Below are 18667 nucleotides of genomic sequence, written 5' to 3' on the forward strand. Positions count from 1 at the left end.
GTCGCCGCATCTCAAAAAAGACATAGTGGAAACAGAAAAGGTGCAAAAGAGAGCGACTAAGATGATTACGGGGCTGGGGCACCTTCCTTATGAGGAAAGGCTACGGTGTTTGGGCCTCTTCAGTCTAGAAAAGAGACGCCTGAGGGGGGACATGATTGAGACATACAAAATTATGCAGGGGATGGACAGAGTGGATAGAGAGATGCTCTTTACACTCTCACATAACACCGGAACCAGGGGACATCCACTCAAATTGAGTGTTGGGAGAGTTAAAGAAAATATTTTTTACTCAGCGTGTGGTTGGTCTGTGGAACTCTTTGCCACAGGATGTGGTAATGGCGACTGGCCTGGACGCCTTTAAAAGGGGATTGGACAAGTTTCTGGAGGAAAAATCCATTACGGGGTACAAGCCATGATGTGTATGCGCAACCTCCTGATTTTAGAAATGGGCTATGTCAGAATGCCAGATGCAAGGGAGGGCACCAGGATGAGGTCTCTTGTTATCTGGTGTGCTCCCTGGGGCATTTGGTGGGCCGCTGTGAGATACAGGAAGCTGGACTAGATGGGCCTATGGCCTGATCCAGTGGGGCTGTTCTTATGTTCTTAACCAAGTAAGGGTTTTTGGTTTTGTTTTGTTTTTGTGCATAGGCAGCAGCAACAGCAGGGCAGCATCAGGTGGTGTTCTGGGTCACGCTGCCCCAACCCTGAAAAAAATGTATTTTTTCAAGGAGAGATGAGTAATCTATGTAACATTTTCCCAAGTATGTAGCCTAGTGTGTAGTAATATGTAGGATTTTACCCCACTGGTATACCTGGGGGAAGGTCAGCGGGGACAGGTGACCCCAGGCAAAACGTGGGCGTGGCACTGACACCCACTTTCCTGAAGCCCCCTTATGGCACCCATTTGGCCACCGCTTTCTTCATTTTTATTAAAAATAAATGACTCCACCTGCCTTTTCCACATTATTTTTAAAGAGACAGAGACAGGTGGCTGCTCTGAGTGCCACCTACCTCTGCCCTTTTTTAAAAAAGTGAAAAAGTCATGTTATTTTTAAAGGGATCAAGGTGGGCAGTGCTCAGCACAGAAAAAAAAAAAAAGCCAGAAAAGGCTGGTTGTGCCATGGGGGCGGGGGGGGGGAAATGCGGCTGCTGCTTTTTTTCCTTTTTCACAAGAAAAGCAAAAAATAGTAGTGCCTGAGTGCATGCCATGGGGCAGCGCTACCACCATTCCACTCCTCCCGCAGCACACATTCCAGGTGAAGAGGCTGTGTTTCCCCTGCCACCTGGGAGCCAGGATCACCAGTGTTTTAGCCAGTCCAGGAGCATTTTTTTATTTTTTTGTTGGCAGCCTTCAGTCTCGAAAGACTCTGGTATTGCGCTCTGAATGGTGGTTCTGGCACAGCATCTAGTGTGGCTGAAGAGGCCAATTCGGGAGTGACAATCCCTTCCACACTGGGAGCAAGTGCAGTCTGTCCCTGGTCTGTCTCCCTGGCTATGGGCCTTCCTTCTTTGCCTCTTTGCCTCAGTCTGTTGGCCAAGTGTCTCTTCAAGGACTTTGCTCTCAGTCTGGAGAGGTTGAAGAGCTTTCCGTCTGATCTGGTCCAGAGATAGATGCCTTCCGTTGCAGTTCCAAAGGCCTGCTTCAGCAGAACAGCGAAGAAAATCCCAAACAAGGTTGGTGCAAGAACACAGCCCTGCTTCACGCCGCTTCGGATGTCAAAGGGGTCTGATGTGGAGCCATAGAAGACAACAGTACCCTTCAAGTCCTTGTGGAAGGATCTGATGATGCTGAGGAGCCTGGGTGGACATCCGATCTTGGGGAGGATCTTGAAGAGGCCATCCCTGCTGACCAGGTCGAAAGCCTTCGTGAGATCTATGAAGGCTATAAAGAGTGGCTGTCGTTGTTCCCTGCATTTCTCCTGCAGTTGTCTAAGGGAGAATACCATATCAGTGGTGGGCCTGTTGGCTCGGAATCCACACTGTGATTCTGGATAAACGCTCTCTGCAAGTACCTGGAGCCTCTTTAGGACTCTGCAAGTCCAGGAGCAATAACTTTAATATTCTCCCCCCCCCCCCCCACAGCTCAGTGGAGGAATGCTACAAATAGAAGCATTTTACCAAGGGCTAACAATGTTTTAGGTGGGGGAAAAGATATGATTGTGGATATCATGGAGAAAAAGTTTGCTGTTGTCTTGAGCATACTAGCAAATAGAATAAATTAACCCTTCCATCCATATCCGACTAGGCCTTAGTAATATATGGCAGGTCAGCTTGTTCATCCACTGGGAAGGGGCTGCAAATTCAGATACTTTGGCAAGTCTCACGAAAAATACCAAGTGAATGGCAATACCTTTTTTGGGTAGAAATTTCTCATCTACAGCAGCAGAATTTCTGGTGCTCCTCCACAGCAAAAAAGAATTCACTAATAGGACTGAGAGCCCAATCCTGAGCTCAGCGCGCTGACTTACCTCTGGTGCACTCTATCGCAAATGCTGAGCACTAATGCTAGGCGAGCACTCGTGCTAGCCCAGTGCTAGCTGGCACTGGACTAGCACCAGGCGGGTGCCCAGTCTCCGCCGCTCAGTGGTCATATGGACCACCAAGCAGCAGAGAGGAAAGCAGGGGCGTGGGGGGAGGTGGGGAGCACGTGTTCCGGGGAGGGGGTGGGTGGGTAGAGGGCAGAGAGAGGGCAGGGGGAGGTGTGCCCGAGGAGCAGGGAGGGAGGGAGATGAGACCCAAAGTTTCTGCATCAGGCTCGGTGCCTGACACGAAGGCTTTTTCCTCACCAACGACCATTTGGTTAGTGGTGAAATGAGTAGCCCCATTGCAGGACTACTCCCTTTACCTGGGGGAAGGGGACTAAAGTCCCCTCCTCCCAAGCTGTGTCCGTGGCTGCCTTCGGCGCATAGTATGTGGCGGCAGCTGCTTTTGGTTCTGCTGCAGCCGCAAGCCCCAGGAGCTCAGGATTGGGATCTCAGACATTCATTTAGTCATATACCAATCATTTAGTCTCACCAAGAGTGTATAAATGCATATACAGGGATGTAGGAAGTTGCCTTATTCTGGGTCAGATCATTACTTCAACTAGCTCAGTACTGCTCAGTACATGGATTGACAATATTTTTACAAAGTTTCCAGCAAGGGTCTTTCCCAGCCTACCTAGATGTGCAAGGGAGTGCACCTGGAGTGTTCTGCAGTCAATTCACCAAGCTACAGCCTTTCTCCCCGTTTGTGGTAGATTTCACATGTATCATGAATGTAATAAATGTCTAAATCAGTGGTTCTCACACTTTTAGCACTGGGACCCACTTTTTAGAGGATGGTGTCAATGGCACTTCCACAGTTGCACTGCTGCCATGAAGAAAATGAGTTTTTAGACATACCTGGAGGGTTGCTATGCTCCTTGGGAGGGCATGGGGGGGTCTGCAGCACTCTTTACAGGCCTCCCTGTGCCTCAGAATGGCACAAAACTGGAAGTGGCTTGCAATTGCTTCACAGAGCTGTTCTGAGACATAGGGAGGCTTGCAGCGGGGGCCACAGACCCCTGCATCCTCTGGAGGGCCATAACGACCCTCTCAGGTATGTCTAAAATCCCCTTTACTTCACAGCGGTGATCAGAAGTGCCATTGCCACATTGCCACCTCCTTAAGGGGGTAGCAACCAATTTCCTCTGGCTGGGACATTGCAACACCTCAGTTGTGAACATCTGTGCTAGACTGTTTATCTCTGTTTGTCTTTCCTTTCTTGCATGTCAATCCAAAGTTACTCATGAAAGCCATTTTGTTAAAAACAAAGCCTTCTTCTTGTTGGCATCCTTCAGTCTCGGAAGATTATGGTATTGCGCTCTTAATAGTGTTCTGGAACAGAGTGTCCTCTCCAGTGCACGAAGCCTGGGTAAAGTAGGTATGGAGGATAGACTGTTACCCATGCAGCAGATCCCCCCTCTCCACGTCGCTGAAATGGTCCAATGGAAAGGCAGAAGCCAATACGGTTGGTTCCAGCGACGTTGCAGGAGTTGCCAGAACATGACTGTGTTCAGCCATGAACTGCCTCAGGGACTCCGGCTCCGGATTTTGCCTCAAGGTTGACTTCTGAAGCCTTTTCCATAACTGGATGTAGCCACAAGACAGTGGAGGTTTGGGATCAGAGTTTTCCTTCTCTCAGGTGAGCTGCCTTCCCAGGCTAAGGAGTCCCATCTACCCGGTGGCTGTTTAGTTGCCTCTTACGACAAGTACAGCCAAACTGAGGGCCTATTCTTATCCCTAGCCCTCAGGGGAATAGCCAAAACAAAGCCAAATCCCAACATTTTGGCCCACTGTTCCAGTTGGGATGATATTTCTGTAGTGGCATTCCCATATACAAAGCATGTTTAAACTAGTGCCTCGATTGCATGTGAGGGGTAGTTCACCTGAACTGGTCCCTCAAAATTAACTTGTGTAATAATGTGTGTGTACCCCTTTTATAATTAAAACTATTTCCTGTAAGCAATAAATCCAGTTTCAATCACAAATCAGGTCTATCATGCCATACTTAACAGTGTAAAATAACGTATACAGTTTTTTAAAGCTAGTAACCAAATACCTGGTTTTATACTGACCCTCCTCTCTGTTTATATGAATATTTTGTCACTTACAGTTGCATGTAAAAGGCACTTTTTTAAAAAAGGCAAGCATTCCAAGATTTCATTGATTGTTACAGCTGAATCCTATACGTTTTTCTCCTCTTTTATCCTCACAACATTGAGGTAAATCAGAGAGAGAATGATTACTGTTTTATGATTACCTGGTTTACCTGGGTTACCTGGCTTTAGAGCTGGACAAGGATTTGAAGCCAAGTCTCTGTTTAAGACCAACATGCCATCCACTATCCCATGCTGGTTCTGATATATTTGAGTCTCCCTTGCAGAACAGTTTTTTATGTGCTTCTTTACAATTGTACTGATGAAATATTGTTTGATCACAATCCCTCTGTTAATTTTTACAAGTATCCCTCTGTTAATCATATACTGTACTCTCTTATGAAAAGAAAGTTATGTTATCTCAGCTTTGCTTTTCATCATACTTAAAGCTGATGCTTTCTTTAATAGTTAACTACTCAAGAGTTTATTCAAATAAAGTCACTGAATAAGACTTGGGACAATAAGGCCCTATAGCAGCTGATTTCTGATCTTTATTGCATTTAGACAAGTGGTTTAAATGTGTAAAATGTAAACTATATCAGGAACAGAAATGTATTTATTCAGGAGTTGCTCTTGTTATGATGTGTGTCTTTCCACAGTAGATGTTCATTCTTTATTACACTGCCAAGTAATACTTCTTTACAAGGTTTCAAGTAAAGATTAACCTTTCAACACAAGATTGACAAACCAGTTGCACATTTCCCAATATAAGGAGTTATGGTAAGCATTGGTGATGTCCTTATAATGTCTCCTGGCAATGACATATAGTGGATAGCATGTTCATATTGGATTTAGTGAAGGTGCCATGACGGGGTTGCTTTTAATGATATGTGTAATATAAACTCATGGGTACGTTTATTACATGTGCAGGAATCAAGTGCAATGCCCAATGGCGTAACTTAAATAATAAATAATAATAATAATACAGGTATTTATATACCGCCTTTCTTGGTCTTTATTCAAGACTTTATTCAAGGCGGTTTACATAGACAGGCTGATTAAATCCCCGTAGGGATTTTTACAATTGAAAGGTTCTATCTTTCAAGAACCACAACAGTCCAGGTGTTTCACTCTGATCTGGTTTCACATTCTGGCCTCCATCCTCCCACGCTCAGAGCAGATGGAATAGCTCAGCTTCAGCTTGTCAGCTGCTTCAAGGTCGCATGGTGCCGCTGGCCTCGATCTGGCGACCTTGTGGATGTTATCTTCAGGCAAATGGAGGCTCTACCCTCTAGACCAGACCTCCTGCCCCTTAGTGGGCAGTAACTTAGTGGAATGGCACACAAGAAAGAGAGAGACAAGGGTAAAGGTGCAACCACTGAAAAGTTTTATTGTGAGGATTATAATACAATAATGGGAAGAGAGGATCGAAACAAAAGCAATGTATTCACTAGTTGCTCCCAACACTAGGTCCTAGATGTAAGCAGTTTCTAGGTCAGCAATTTTCAGTCTTTTTCATTTTATGGCACACTGACAATGTGCTAAAATTGTCAAGGCACACAATCAGTTTTTTGACAATTGACATGGCACACCATACTTCAGGGGGGAGAGCTCACATCCTCAATGGCCCTACTAATAAATGACTCTCCCCCCCAAGCTCCTGCAACACACCTGCAGTCAGGAAGCTCCTAGGATGCAGTTTTGTTTGTAGGCAGAGTTGTGATTTTTCGGAGATAACAAAATAAAAACACATAACACTGCTTTCTACACTTCTCATTTTTGTTTTTAAAAAATCTGTGGAAAAAAATAAAACAAAACAAAAATCACAACTCTATTTTTAGGTTCTGATGTGCAACGCAAGCAAGGTGTAGCCATCCATGGAATTTTCCAAGAAATGGAAAGCATAGCTTCCCTCAAGCCAATCAACCAGAGTGATTGCTTGCTAGGGTGATTGCTCTGACAGACCAAAGCTGCAGCCTTCCATGATGCCTGCTTGACATGAGGCCTGTTACTGTCAGCTCAATTCAAATGGCAAGAGACCGCGCTGGGTCACACTGTCCTGACATGCACCTATCCCCCCATGTACATGTGTATACAAACATGTCGGCACCAAACACAGAGAAAAATCTTATCAACTGCAAGTTTGTGTAGAGTAGTGCTGAGCTACAAAACAGAACTTCCCTGGCTTGAATAGCTCCTCTGCCATGAACTCTGTCTTAGGCAAGGCACTCTCCAGCAGCAATGTGGGAATATACTACTTACCTTACAAGGACAACATCAAGATAATGCAAGTGAAGTATCTGCATGCTCAGATCGCACTATAAAAATGGTCCCCTCCCAGCAGGCCCTTCCAATTGCAATAATCATGTCAGGAGCGGTTCAGATGAACAATCCCCTTACATGGAATCTAGGCACTAGTTTAAACATGCTTTGTATACGGGAATGCCACAACAGAAATATCATCCCTTCTGGGAGAGTGGACCCAAATGTTGAGATTTGGCTTTGTTTTTAACAAAATGGTAGTCATGAGTAACTTTGGATTGACATGCAGGAAAGGAAAGACAAACAGAGATAAACAGTTAGCACAGATGTTCCTAAACTGGGGTGCGGCAACGTCCCAGCCAGAGGAAATTGCTTGCTACCCCCTTAAGGGGGTGGCAACGGCACATCTGTGATCAAGTAAAGGGGATTTTAGACATACTTGAGGGGGTTGCTATGGTCCGCCAGAGGGTGCAGGGGTCCGTGGCCCCCACCGCAAGCCTCCCTATGTCTCAGAATGGCTCTGTGAAGCGATTGCAAGCCACTTCCAGTTTTGTGCCATTCTGAGGCACAAGGAGGCCTGCAGAGGGGGTTGCAGACACCCCATGCACTCCAGAGGTCCATAGCAACCCCCAGGTATGCCTAAAAACTCATTTCCTTCATAGCAGCAGTGCAACTGTGGAAGTGCCATTGACGCCGTCCTCCCTGCAAGGACTTACAATGGTCCCTACCTTCAGGTAGGTAAAGTTTGGAAACTGCTAGTCTAACAGAAGGCATAGCTACCAGAGCTGATACAGTAGAAAGCATTGCAAGAGAAGGGCTTGGATACTATGAGGGGGGAAATGCCCCTGTGAGGGAAAGAAACTTAGAGTGGCGGAAGGGGCACATCAGGTCAAGGAACAAGGAAGGCTGAAGCTGCACCTTCATAGGGAACTAACCTGTGATTCAATATGCAGTCACAACATAACACAACTTAAAATTGCTACAGAGTAGTAAAAAACTGCCAGTAAGAATCAAAGCTATATATACACTGGATACATAAAACTTTTCAATAATTCTGGGTGCATATTTGCGGTTCCATCATCTTTTTTAAAAAGGGAGCATGACTCATTCTATACCTATTCACTTTGTAATAAAATGGTATCAGATCATCTAGGCATCCTGCTAATAGCTACTAAATACCAGAACACACTTTTTCTCCTCCAGTAAGTTTTGGGTGCTTAATGAAGTGGCAGTAAAATAATAAAAGATAAAAGGAGGAGAATAAGGAAAAAATACATATTAAACAAGGAATGGAGTTGAAAGTAAGGCTTCCCAGAGTGGAGTATATAATAATAATAATAATAATAATAATAATTAATAACTTTATTTCTACCCCGCCTTTCTCCCCGAAGGGACTCAAGGCGGCTTACAACAATGGTTCAACCATTGCATTCATAGGATACTATTCTACTGCAGCAATTTTCAACTGGTGTGCTGTGAATCATTGGTGTGCCACGAATGGTCCACAGGTGTGCCACAGGAGTTGGGGAGGGTCATTTGTTAGTAGGACCATTGGGGGGATGTGAATCCCCCACCAGCAGCATGGTGTGCCTTGTCAATTGTCATAAAACTGAAGATGTGCCATGACAATTTAGCCACTGACATCTTGTCAGTGTGCCGTGAAATGTAGAAGTTGAACATCACCGTTCTATCCTCAGTAATCTTAAGGCCGAATTCTATCTGGCATGATGTCTGTCTTATCTTAAGCCTGACCAGCAGGAGAGAAGAGAAGATGGTGGAGCCTGAGCCACATTCTGCTGGTGAAGCCAGTCCAGCAACACAGTCAGATGTCATCATCAGCAATGATGTCCGCCCCACGATCATAACCAAGCAACACTGCACTGATGACACCACAGCTGAGCAGCTCATACATGGCAGTCACTTTGGTGGCCAAGCAATGCCACACAGGCCTTTGCTCCAGACAGCAGAGATGATTGCCAAGCCCATACCAAGGCACTATGGAAGCAAACATACAGTACAGCCCAGGTAAGGGCACAATCCTAACCCCTAATGTCAGTACTTTCCAGCACTGGCATAGCGGTGCCAAAGGGACGTGTGCTGCATCCTGCAGTCGGGTGTCGCTCACGGAGGCCTCCTCAAAGTAAGGGAATGTTTGTTCCCTTACCTCGGAGCTGCATTGCCCTTATGTCAGTGCTGGAAAGCACTGACATAAGGGGCTAGGATTGTGCCCGAAGCCATCCAAGGGGGTCCTTTGGGCCACAAACTCAGACACACCTGTTTGGTAGCAAGCTCCCTGGGATGCAACACTACTCAAGTCTGAGAAGACTCATATAGGACCGAGCCAACACCAGAACATATGGCAAAAGAGACTAGGGAAGAGGCATTGCTGCCAAGGCTGCCATGCCCACAGATGCCAACGAGCTTCCTCCACTCTCCAATTAATCGCAACTAGCCCCTGCAGCCCTACCTCTATTATGCCCTACACGACTGACCCACTCTTCAGGGCCCAAGGCTAGGTACAATATGGTGCACCAGTACTTCTAGGAGTGCTCTTCTATTTGGCTCCATCTAATTCTCAACCTATAGATTTATAAATAAAGCAAGCATTGCAAAGACACCATTAGCCTCTAGTGATCTTCCCACTGAGAGGAAACCAAAATGCAGGCAATACTGTCCCTGAAGTTTCATGGCTGAGGGAAATGGGGAGCTTGCCTAACAATAACCTTAAGAAACTGAAGAACTAGACAGATCCCAGAATGTTGATAACAAGAACAAATCAACAAAGACAAATGCAAGGTTTATGACATAGGAAAGAGAAATCAAATGCACAGATATAGGGTAGGAGAAAATCACTTAGGTGGGTACAACTTGAAAAACAGCAAGTAGTTCTCATAGTTAATAGATAATAGACTGAAAATGAGCTAGCAATGTGATGCTATAGCACTTAGGGTCAATGTAGTTTAGATAGTATCAACAGTTCCAAGATAACAGGCAGCTATGGCCCAGTATTTTAGCCAGTAGTGATTTGGCAACACCTTGAGCATTGTATTTATTTGTGGATACCTCCAGGGCCGGCCCACACATGAAGCAGCCTGATGCAGCTTGTGTCAGTGGTGGATGGCAGGGAGCAAGAGCGGATTCAGGGGGCCCTTCACCCCGAATCAACTGCTGCCATTGCAATTGCATCCTCTGCCACCTCCCTCTAGCCTGGCACAGATGTCCTTACCATGCTTTGTCACACGGTTTTCTCAAACCAGAAAGTACAGAACTTCTGGCTTTTTCAAAAGGAACTGTGCAAACAAAGGAGTTCCTTTGTTCACACAATCCCTTCAGATAAAAATGGAAGCCCTGCACTTCCTGGTTTGCGAAACAGAGCAATGGAGCATTTTAAGCAGTTTTTTTAGCACACCAGGGTAGAAATGGCAACAGTGTTGTTGGGCAGCAGTGTTGGGCACCATCCCCATTCATGGTGGACCAGGAGAAGCAGTGTTGGGTGGTGTCCCCGGTTGTGCCATCCCTGTGTACCTCCATTAAACACCAGCACTAACATAACAAAAAGAATTCAGAGAAGAGCAGAAAGATTTATAATGGGTACAGAGCAGAAATCAGTTGAATGAGAAACAGTCACAGAAACTGGATAAACCTCCTGACCAGGAAAAGAGAATACAAGGGAATATGCTGCCAATATATGCTGAGAATCTATTTTAAAGACTCTCAAAGGGACAAACGAGGGATGTTTGAGGGACAAATGCTCACTCTACACTGAATCCAAGAGCCAAATGTTACATAAATACAGCCAAAAATAATATATAACTTCAACTTTGCAAAGCTTCTGTGTAAAAATGCCATTGTTCGTAAGTGATTAGTCCTACTGCTGAAACAGAGACGCCTGCGTTGGCTCGGTCATGTTGTGAGGATGGATGATGGCCGGATCCCAAAGGATCTCCTCTATGGAGAACTCGTGCATGGAAAGCGTCCTACAGGTAGACCACAGCTGCGATACAAGGACATCTGCAAGAGGGATCTGAAGGCCTTAGGAGTGGACCTCAACAGGTGGGAAACCTTGGCCTCTGAGCATCCCGCTTGGAGGCAGGCTGTGCAGCATGGCCTCTCCCAGTTTGAAGGGGCACTTGGCCAACAGACTGAGGCAAAGAAGGAAGGCCCACAGCCAGGGAGACACACCAGGGACGGACTACACTTGCTCTCAGTGTGGAAGGGATTTTCACTCCCGAATTGGCCTTTTCAGCCACACTAGACGCTGTTCCAGAACCACCTTTCAGAGTGCGATACCATAGTCTTTCGAGACTGAAGGTTGCCAACACATTAGAGCTGAAATACCAAAATCCTAGTTTTCCACCTCTAGGGGAGCTTGTGGTGCTGGTGGCACAGTCCTAACCAGAGTACATTGACTCTACATGGAAGCACCATGTTGTAGAAGCGTATCAGCAGCATTCATTCTCATGGGAGAATACAATATTTGAATTTCTTATGGTCAGAGGCAAACGTTTATTTCATTTCAATGTCATTACTTTTTTATCTCACCTTCCAGGAACTCAGGGTGGCATACAGTGCTTTCCCCATGTCCTCCCAACAATACTGTGAGCTAAGTTAGGCTGAGAGATAGTGACTGGCCCAAGGTCACTCAGTACTGGAGCTTCATACTTCTGTGGTGTTGAGGGACTTCAATATAAGAACATAAGAACATAAGAACAACCCCACTGGATCAGGCCATAGGCCCATCTAGTCCAGCTTCCTGTATCTCACAGCAGCCCACCAAATGCCCCAAGGGGCACACCAGATAATAAGAGACCTGCATCCTGGTGCCCTTCCTTGCATCTGGCATTCTGACATAACCCATTTCTAAAATCAGGAGGTTGTGCATACACATCATGGCTTGTAACCTGTAATGGATTTTTCCTCCAGAAACTTGTCCAATCCCCTTTTAAAGGCGTCCAGGCCAGTCGCCATCACCACATCCTGTGGCAAAGAGTTCCACAGACCAACCACACACTGAGTAAAGAAATATTTTCTTTTCTCTGTTCTAACTTTCCCAACACTCAATTTTAGTGGATGCCCCTGGTTCTGGTGTTATGTGAGAGTGTAAAGAGTATCTCCTGCGTTGTGTAAAGAGTGTAAAGAGATGCCTGCATTGGCTCGGTCATGTCGTGAGAATGGATAATGGCCGGATCCCAAAGGATCTCCTCTATGGAGAACTCATGCAAGGAAAGCGCCCTACAGGTAGACCACAGCTGCGATACAAGGACATCTGCAAGAGGGATCTGAAGGCCTTAGGTGTGGACATCAACAAGTGGGAAACCCTGGCCTCTGAGAGGCCCTCTTGAGGCAGGCTGTGCAGCATGGCTTTTCCCAGTTTGAAGAGACAGTCTGAGGCAAGGAGGCAAAGAAGGAAGGCCCATAGCCAGGGAGACAGACCAGGGACAGACTGCACTTGCTCCTGTTGTGGAAGGGATTGTCACTCCCGAATTTGCCTTTTCAGCCACACTAGACACTGTTCCAGAACCACCATTCAGAGCGCGATACCATAGTCTTTAGAGACTGAAGGTTGCCAACAGTAAAGAGCATCTCCCTATCCACTCTGTCCATCCCCTGCATAATTTTGTATGTCTCCTTCTGGAGCTCCTCACAATCACTTCTGGTCTTCACCACTCAGAAAAGTTTGGTGTCGTCCGCAAATTTTGCAACCTCACTGCTCAACCCTGTCTCCAGGTCATTTATGAAGAGGTTGAAAAGCACCGGTCCCAGGACAGATGCTTGGGGCACACCGCTTTTCACTTCTCTCCATTGTGAAAATTTCCCATTGACACCTACTCTGTTTCCTGGCCTTCAACCAGTTCTCAATCCATATCTGCCTGTTATATCTGCCTGTTATAGGTGCAGCTCAGGGTTTCATGGCCACCATGGCAACCATGGGCTTGATTCCGGTAATTCTGGTTCCAATGCATGCATCAGAATGCAAGTTCTTACTGCTGGGTAAGTGGATGATGATCTGGATGGGAAGATTAAGATCACTCCTTTGTCAGGGACAGACCACATCCTGGTAGAGCTTAGGTTTCTTGCAGCCCCTCCTCTCCCCACACCGTTTCCCCGTCCCTATTCCCCTCCCCCTATTCCGCCCTCCCCCACCCCTCCTTCTTCTCCCGCTGACTTACATGTTCCAGCAAGTGGCAGAGACACAACAACACAGGTGGAAAGGTACAGACCTTCCCACCAGTCCTTCCAGCAGCATGCTGATTAATGAGCTATGAGAGCGCCTTTGATGGCAGTCAGTGCCAGCACAGAAGATGAACTGACAACAGCCAGTAAGTATAGGACTGGGCTCTGAGACTTCTCCAATAGTTGCACAGACAAGGTCCCAGAGCCTATGGAGGCCAAAACTCAATTTCCATGGGGCTCATGCTGGCATTGGAACTGCCAACAAGGAGACCCAAAGGCTAAAAACACTCTCTGTGGCTGAAATAAGAAAATGAGGAAAGCCTGCTAGGGTAGACCAAAGGCCCATCTGTTCTACAATCCTGTTTTCCACAGTGATCCGTCAACTGGCCACAGGAAGCCCACAAGCAGAAAAAAGAGTCTCCCATCACTGCTCCCCTGAGACTGGGAATCAGGGGCACAAGGAAACAATTAATGCATTTGCCTTAAGGACAGGAGGCTCCAACAATTGTGTCATTGTCTTGCAGACCTGAAGAGGATGGCATGACAAGGTGCAGTTACTGCGGAATTTTCCAGTAGCCAGAGAGGGGGGTGGGTGGAAATGGACCCAAATTGCAAAACAACTTTGTATTTTGCAAGAAGCTTGTGGGTCTTATAGTCCCTCATCGATCTTGGACAAGGAAGACATGAATCTAGTCTGGGTCACATGTCCTCTTTGTATTTACCCATAACCATAAACGTTCACATAATTCATTATGCTCAATAACTCTGTGTGATTGCCCGCATATGTATGCGCACACTATTTGATGAAGAGGGCTTTGGCCCACAAAAGCTGGTGCTACAGTAAATCTTTTCCATCTTTTCTGCTTTTCTTGCAGCGCATAACAGCCCAATCCTATCCACACTTTCCTGGGAGTAAGCCTCATTGGCTCTAAGCCCCATTGCCCTGCTCCCTCCCCACAGCATGTCTCCTCCCTACCCTTTCCCCACACTCTCCCCACCTCCCCCCACTCCGGAATGCCTCCTCCCCCCATACCCCCACCTACATCTCTGCCGCTCCATAGTTTGGGCAATTGTGGAGCGGCAGAGCGGCAGTGGTCCACCAGTGCTAGCCCATTGCCAGGTGGTACTGAGCTAGCACCAGCACTGAACTGGTGTCGAGAGCTGCAGATGAGTGCCGGCAGTGGACTGGTGCTAAGAGCTCAGGTTTGGGCTCTGAGTCTCTTGGATCAGTTTTGTCATCTTTCCAAATTCTGGTTGAGGAGGATTTTCGCTCACTAGCAATTTCTGTGCATATCTTATTATTTTTGACTGTTTTCCTAATTCAGGGCTTCATTCTGCATTGTCAAAAGCTTACGTGTACAACCTGAACACATGGCTCCTGTTGTGCCTTCACAGCTGCAATTGGTTTGGCAGACCCTAACAGGTGATGATCAAGCTTATCTTGAGGTCTGGAGGAGGAGGTCTGGTCGAGAGGGTAGAGCGTTTGCCTGAAGATAACATCTGCAGGTCGACAGTTCGAGACCTTGAAGCAGCTGACAAGCTGAGCTATTCCACCTGCTCTTTGGTGTGAGCGAAGAAGCGTCTTGGCTGCCCTCCATGTGAGAGATGAAGGAGTTGCCTGTCAGCTTGCGTGGGAGGAAATCGGAGGCCAGAATGTGATACCAGATCAAAAAGACAATGCTACTTACTTTTTAAAATTTATGCAATGTTATTCGTGTATTTTTCCATTTTTCTTCTTTTTCTGTTTTTGTTGCTTTGTTATTGTTGTTATTATTCACTAATAAAGGAAAAAAAGTCCACTAAAAAGAGGTAAAATAAGCAGAGATGAGCAACAGATGGAGACAGGTAACCAGTGGCTCATGATTCTCTGGGTGTCTGCTTATTTCCCCTTTAGCTTTATCTGCCTATCTCTGAGAGAGCTTCAGAATTTGAAACAGGCAGAGCGTGGCTTACACATGGCTATTTTTTACTGGGTATAATGTGAAGCAAGGGCCTTAATATTTGCATCACTCAGTCTTGAGCACCTATTGTATTTTACCTAATGTCAGTAAAAAGAAAAGCCAGCAGTGTGTCCTTTTAGGAAATGAAGGAGCTTAAAGTACTTTTGTGTGGCTCATGTTCTCTATTTCACAATGTGTCACTGATGACATTTCCACACTTAAGCCCCCAATTATGATGGAAGATCAAGTGTGTCAGAAGCTCCAAATTACATCAGATCTTTGTGCTTAAAACAAGAGAGAGTTTTCAAACTTTGGCATTAGAAACTTGAGCAACTATAAAGCACAAGAGCACAAAACTGAACAAACAGAAGGTGGGGTGTGGATGTAGTTCAAGATGATTCCATTATCCCTTTAAGCTCATGAAAAACAGAATGAACATTCTCTGGGTGTTTAAAACAACCTTTGCTGAATTACAGAAAAAGCCACAAGGAAGGTCAAAAGTGTACATTTAGAAAATTGTGTAACCCAGTCCTATCCAACTTTCCAGTGCCAATGCAGCCAAAATACAACCCCCAGGTGAGGAAACAAACACCTCCATAGCAAGAGGAGGCCTTTGTGACTGCCAGGGATGTCCCAGAGCCACACCCAAAGCCCCAAGTTGAGTTTTGAGTTTCTGCCATCCTTTCGGCAATTTCTGCCCAACGTTGTATATACGCAACAGGGACCAAATGTGTACACCTGTGGGCTGGGTAGAAATGGGTTGGCTTGAGTTACAAACAAGTCATAATGGGTGGCCTTTGAGATTTGTCCAGAGCCATTTTTAGAGTCACTCTGATTCGAATCCAAGTCGTTTCGAAAAGCGAGTCAAGCTGCAATTCATGCGCAGCTCTGCAGAAAACATGGACGGTATCAGAGTTCTCATTTAACACTGTCCTGATGGGAGGTTTTTTAATGAAATGACGATACATTGCTCTATGCTTGCATTAATTTATAGGTAATTTTATATGTTTAAGAAATCTTTTAGTTTACAGTTATTGATGTTTAGTATATTACTTGCGTTACTTGTTTTGTTACTTGTTTAATAAATAAATACACATACATATAAAATATATATTTAAATAGAACACTGCCCAGATGTTCCTATCCAACCTGCCATCAGTGATGTGGTAAAACCCTTCACGTGCCGGAGCCAGGGAAAATGGCCACCTAGTAGGTTATCTCTGCCGGCTGCACCTAGTCGTTTCTACATCTTTTCTTCCCTAGATAGGACCTCTGGTTTACTTCTTGTCCCAGAAGGCTTAGGAATTGTCCCTGAGCCGAAAGGCACTGGCAGCTCCTGTTTTGTTTACAACTACATGTGGATTACAGTGGATTGTTATTTCAAATCTTGAAATGCGGAGGCCATGGGGAAAAAGAGGAGACAGAGAAACCATTCAGAACCATTCAGAATTCTCTGGCAAGTCCTCAAAACAGAGACACCTGGATGAACTCTCCTGGATGCAACATGTGAGTGAGCCTAATTTTATCTCCTCTAATAAGTTTGCTGTCCTTGATGTCCAAGACACTGCGGTGGAGTCAGAAGGGGAGACCAGCAGCCCCCCTCCTCCCAGCTGGGAGATATCTATGACTCACAGTCACCACATTTCCCCTCTCTACAGGACAAGCTCTCGCTACAGGAAGAGAGTGCTACTAGTAATCAGTTTTTAACTGTTTTAGGAGATTATTCCATAACAATGGGGAATACGATCGTATACATCTGCCGGCAGTTCAACTCTATTTTATCAAAGCTGGACTTGCTTCATAAGGATATCCAGAGCCCTCCTCTTTCACCCTCCCATCCTGCACAGCATTTGGACACTCACTTCAGACATCCAAGAAACCCACTCCTGTCTGTAGAAGGGGTGAGTTCAGAAGCCCATGTGAACTCGGCCAGGCACTTGCTGAGAAACCAACTAATGCTAGTGATCTGGCACACACCCCTTAACTGGGGAAAATGGACAAATAAACCACGAGCACTTGACTCACTATCCAGGTTACTCTGTCTTGACATACACAGCATTGATTTAATTGCATTGATTAGGCTCCATCAGTGGCACCAAATGCCACAATGTTCTCGCATCTTGTTGAATTCAAGACTCACAGGATTCCTCGCTTGCTTCAAGAGAGGAAGTACATTCTTGAAAAATACAGTATCTTCCAAAACTGGGTGTTTGGTGAAATGCATACTAATCCACCATTCCAGAGAAACAACAACAACATTATTTATATACCACTTTTCAACAAAAAGTTCACCAAGTGGTTTACGGAGAAAATCAAATAACTAATGGCTCCCTGTCCCAAAAGGGCTCACAATCTAAAAAGATGCAACACCAGCAGACAGCCACTAGAAACGACACTGCTGGGGTGAGGTGGGCCAGTTACTCTCCCCCTGCTAAATAAAAGAGGAGCACCCACTTGAAAAAGTGCCACTTAACCAGTTAGCAGGAAACCATCTGAAACCTCCATTATCAGTTTCTTCTGCAGTTTCAAGGCCGGCCAATTTTGGCCAGATGCCCAGCCCTCAGTCAGGTGATCAGTGTAATCAGCTTGCTGAAAACTCAGCTGATCCTTGGTCCTCATTACACTTGGATGTTGTATCAACAGTCTCTGATCTGAAAGCGGCCACTGACAGCTTTGCTAGTCTACTACTGAAGTTAAAAGCCTCGCTTCCAGTGCAACAAGGCAAAGCACCCAAGGATGCATACAGCTTACCTAATGTCCAACACTCAGAAGCTGGGAAAGGAAAGCCTGAAAGGAAGAGCCCAGCATCTAGCAGCAGCTCTCAGGCTCAATCACTGGTTCCCAAGCCTCTACCAGTAAATTTGCCATCACAGAAGAAGACCTTCAGACCCCAAGATGACCTGCACGGGTCTCTGAACAGACAGATTGCAACTGGAACTGCTGTATCCTTGGAGCCAATTGCATCAGTAGACCAAAATGACCTTCTTTGCAAAGCATGTGCGCCTTTGGACACCAGCAGTGCACACACAGAAATAGACTGCCCAATGGAGACAATGCCTGCCACTCCTAGGTGCCCTGTGAGGATTACAAACGCGACCACAGAGGTACAGGATGAGTTGCCTGCCTCAGACACAGTGTGTGTCAGGAATCATCTTCTGAGAAATCCTGTGTTCAGCTCAGAGGAGATCTCAGACACTGGAGATCTCACTCAGTGTTTGCCTAATGCTTCTTCACAAGCTACAACACCTCCTCAGAATACTAGTCCTCACAGCGGTGATACAAGTTCCCAGGCCATGGACCTGCTGCTCCAGCTGGATATAGATGAGGACACGCTAACCAGGGAGGCTCTGGAGACATACAGAATTCTCCCTTGACAAAAGCAATTACAGATGGTCAAAAAATTGAGATGGTTTGGCAGGAATTAACAGACATTATATTGACCCAATGTTCTTCTGTATCTTTGAAGAGTTCATCTCTGCGAGACCCTCAAACATCATCTCTAGAAGCAGACCCCCTTCAGAAGTTGCCCATTCAGGCTGAGATCCACCAGGAGCCTCCAAGTGGAGGAAATTTGCCTCCCTCCCCTTCTCAAGAAGAAGATGAGATTGTGGAAGGAGCTATAAATGCCTTCAAGAGCCTTCCCAGGATGGAACAAGTAAACATATTAAAATGC

Source organism: Tiliqua scincoides, chromosome 1 (genome assembly GCF_035046505.1).
Source record: "Tiliqua scincoides isolate rTilSci1 chromosome 1, rTilSci1.hap2, whole genome shotgun sequence".
Lineage (NCBI taxonomy): Eukaryota > Metazoa > Chordata > Lepidosauria > Squamata > Scincidae > Tiliqua > Tiliqua scincoides.